This window comes from Elaeis guineensis, chromosome 13, assembly GCF_000442705.2.
Source record: "Elaeis guineensis isolate ETL-2024a chromosome 13, EG11, whole genome shotgun sequence".
Classification (NCBI taxonomy): Eukaryota; Viridiplantae; Streptophyta; class Magnoliopsida; order Arecales; family Arecaceae; genus Elaeis; species Elaeis guineensis.
The window spans coordinates 78,837,584-78,841,426 of record NC_026005.2 but is presented as its reverse complement, the minus strand read 5'-3'; the positions used below and the strand labels follow the sequence as shown (position 1 = coordinate 78,841,426).

Sequence of the window (3,843 nt, the reverse complement as noted above, 5' to 3'; positions counted from 1 at the left end):
AGGATAAGAAAGCTCTAGAGTTGAATCGAGTGCAGATTGGTTAATTGCTCGGTGTCTAAGGCAAGTGGTTAAAGAAAGTGATTTTCAATTGATTCCGTTGACTGACCTGGCCAACTCAGTTGGTGTCTAAGGAAAGCAACAAGCAGAAAATCTCCCACATCTTACGCTTACCTGGCCGAGTCAGTTAGTCAGTCTTGAGCTTGGAGTGCTCAAAGGTGGTCTTGGAAGTTAGGAGCTGTCTAGATCTAAGTTAACCTTAGGATAGAGAGTCTATGCTTGTTTAAGTTGATTGCAATTAACATCTAAACATTAACTAATTTCTTCCTTTTCATAGATTTAAGATTCTTAGGTTTTTCTCTTTAGATTTTCTTCATTCTTTTCTCACTTTATTATAAAAATATATATATTATAAAAACTAAAATTTTCTGTGTTTGCTCTACAGTATAATTGTAAGGTGTATGCTTGGCCGTAGATCGTTATGACCAAAAATCCAACCTTTAGAGCCAACAGACGTAAAAATATGGATCAAAATCAGGAGAATGATCCACCCAAACAATTGAAGGAGTACTTTACTCCTTCCACATATACCTACTCTCCTTGTATTCAAGTGCCCCCTGTGGAGGCCACTCAATATGAAATTAAGTCCAGTATAATCCAAATGTTACCTTCATTTTATGGACTTAGTAATGAGGACCCTTATAAACATCTTGAAGAATTTTTTGAGATATGCTCAACTGTCAAAATTCACAACTTCTTCGATGATGCTCTTAGGTTAAAATTATTTTCTTTCTCACTTAAGGACAAAGCCAAATACTGGCTACATACTTTGGATTTCATGACTATATCAACCTGGGACCAGCTGCAAGGAGAGTTTCTCAAGAAATATTTTCCCATAGAAAAAACTAATCAAATAAGGAAAGCCATAACTAGTTTTTCCTAATTAGATGGAGAAATATTTCATGAAACATGGGAGAGATTAAAGGACCTTATTAGAAAATATTCCCACCATGCTGTACCCAAGTGGTAGTTAATCCAATATTTTTATGATGGGCTATCTAAAAGACATCGACAAATGATCGATGCATCATGCGGTGGGACATTCATGCTGAAAAGTGAGGATGAGGCATGGTAACTATTTGAAATTTTAAGTGAAAATTCATTACATCATATGTCTGCCTCTATTAGAGATAAACCCATGTTAAACTCGAAGAGAGGTGGGATATATGAAGTAGGAAATGCCATAGATATCCATCATAAGGTAGATGAACTGTCCCAAAAATTAGATCGTCTTCTAAATACTGGACAATCTCCGATTCCACCTAACCCAATCCAAGAAGTTTGTGCATTGTGTGCAAGTTCGAACCATTTTGTTAGTGAATGCCCAACCGCACCTCAATTTCCTGAGTTTGTGCATGAGTAGGTTCAACAAGCTCAAGTCCAACAAGCTCGCAGACCAGAAAACGATCCTTATTCGAACACTTATAACCTAAGCTGGAGAAACCATCCAAATTTTTCCTGGAGACCACAACCAGTAGTTGGCCCTATCGTACCTCGACCTCAATATCAGGACCCAACATATAGGCATAGACCATACCATCAATTTCAAAATATTCCTCAACCGTCTACTACTGGTCACAGCTCAGCTTTTGAGGAAAAAATTCTGAAAGCACTAGAACAATTAGAAGTCAACACTCAGACCCTTAACTCCCACACACAATCCATTGCTAAGCTAGAGACCCAAATAGGTCAACTAGCGACTGCATTCAGTAGGAGGGAAGGAGGAAAATTACCTAGCCAACCCGAGAGCAACCCAAGAGGGCAATTTGTGATTGAGAGCTCTAATACCCCAGAAGTTTTTTCTGAACATGCCAAATCAATCATGACTCTGAGAAGTGGGAAGGTCATTGAACACACTAGTAAAACTAATGAGACCGATCCTAAACCTCTAACCGAAGTCAAATCATCCAAGAACAAGGAGGACCTGAAAATAGAGAAGGAACCAACTGCACCGAAATCATCTTACTTGCCTAAAGCCCCATTTCTGGATGCCCTGAAAGCCCCTATTCCTGCAGATAAGAAGGGAGGAAAACTCGATGAGATGTTGGAATTGTTTAAGCAAGTCCAAATTAATCTTCTCCTTCTAGACGCAATCAAACAGGTCTCTGCTTATGCCAAATTTTTGAAGGATTTGTGCACCCTAAAACATAAATCTAGATCACAAATCCCAAAGAAAGTATGCCTCACTGAACAGGCTAGTTTTGTCTTTCAGCATGCCACTCCTCCAAACCTTAAGGACCCAGGAGCCCCCATCATTTTCTGTGTTATAAGAGATTATCACATTGAAAAAGCTCTTCTGGATTTAGGGGAAAGTGTGAATCTTTTACCTAGTTCGGTGTATGAACTTTTTGGATTCGAAGAACTGAAACCCACATCAGTCACACTGCAGTTAGCTGACAGATCAATTAAGGAACCACGTGGAATGCTTGAGGATGTCTTGATCAAGGTAGATGAGTTTTACTTTCCAGTTGATTTTCTGATTCTCGACATGAAACTAAGTGGCAACCCCAGACAAATTCCCATTATCTTAAGACGACCCTTCCTAGCTACAGCAAATGCATGCATTAATTGTAGGATAGGAGTCATGGATGTATCGTTTGGAAATACGAAACTAAGACTAAATATGTTTGGTGCTTCCCAAGGACCATCAATGGATAGTTGCTTCGAAGTAGATATACTAGAAGATATTATAGAAGATGCAACACCCACAATTCTAGCACCAGACCCCTTAGATACTTGCTTGGCTCACTTTGGAGTGTATGACTTTGAGGAATATATGAAAGAAGTTAACATCTTGTTGGATACACCACACGATAAAACCACTCCTCCATGGACAATCAAGTATGAGCCATTGCCCACATTAGCCAGTACACCAATAGTCCCGTCTTTAACCCAAACATGCGTGAAGTATTAAAGAAAGAGGTGGTAAAGTGGTTAGATGCTGGAATCATCTACCCCATATCCGATAGTAAATGGGTCAGTCCCACTCAAGTAGTACCTAAGAAATCAGGTATTACTATGGTTGAGAACGAAGAAGGTGAACTGCTTCCCACTCGCATATCATCTGGATGGTGAGTATGCATAGATTATAGAAAACTAAATGCCGTTACTAGGAAGGACCATTTTTTATTGCCCTTCATCAACCAAATCTTAGAACAGTTAGCAGGACAAAGTTTCTTCTATTTTCTTGATAGTTATTCAGGGTACAATCAAGTACCTGTATTTTCGGATGACCAAGAAAAGACTACCTTCACTTGCCCCTATGGCACCTTCGCTTTTCGGCGTATGCCATTCGAGCTCTGCAATGCACCCGCTACATTTCAACGGTGCATACTGACCATTTTTTCGGATATGGTTGATAAATATCTTGAAGTTTTTATGGATGATTTTTCTGTGTTTGGAACCACCTTTGAGGATTGTCTCCATAATCTTTCCAAAGTTCTTAAACGGTGTATGGAGACAAATCTTGTTCTAAGTTGGAAAAAGAGCCATTTCATGGTGCGGAAAGGAATTGTATTAGGATATATTATTTCTGAAAGAGGGATCGAGGTAGATAAAGCCAAAGTTGAGGTCATTTCAAAACTACCACCCCCTACTTCGGTCCGACAAATACGATCTTTCTTAGGTCATGCCAGATTTTATAGACGCTTCATCAAAGACTTTAGCAAGATTTCAAGACCCTTGTGCAATCTGTTGGCCAAGGATACATCATTTGTCTTTGATGAAGACTGTTTGAAAGCGTTCAACACATTACGATCAGCTCTGACAACAGCACCCATAATAAAA

At 39.2% G+C, this 3,843-nt stretch overlaps 1 non-coding gene across 1 annotated transcript; it reads right to left on the bottom strand.

Moving 5' to 3' along the window:
* Window positions 1-907: 907 nt before the first annotated feature.
* Window positions 908-1,013, bottom strand: LOC140853527 (small nucleolar RNA R71). The gene has a single exon (XR_012136597.1). It is a non-coding gene; the product is annotated as a small nucleolar RNA R71 (small nucleolar RNA).
* Window positions 1,014-3,843: the final 2,830 nt, after the last annotated feature.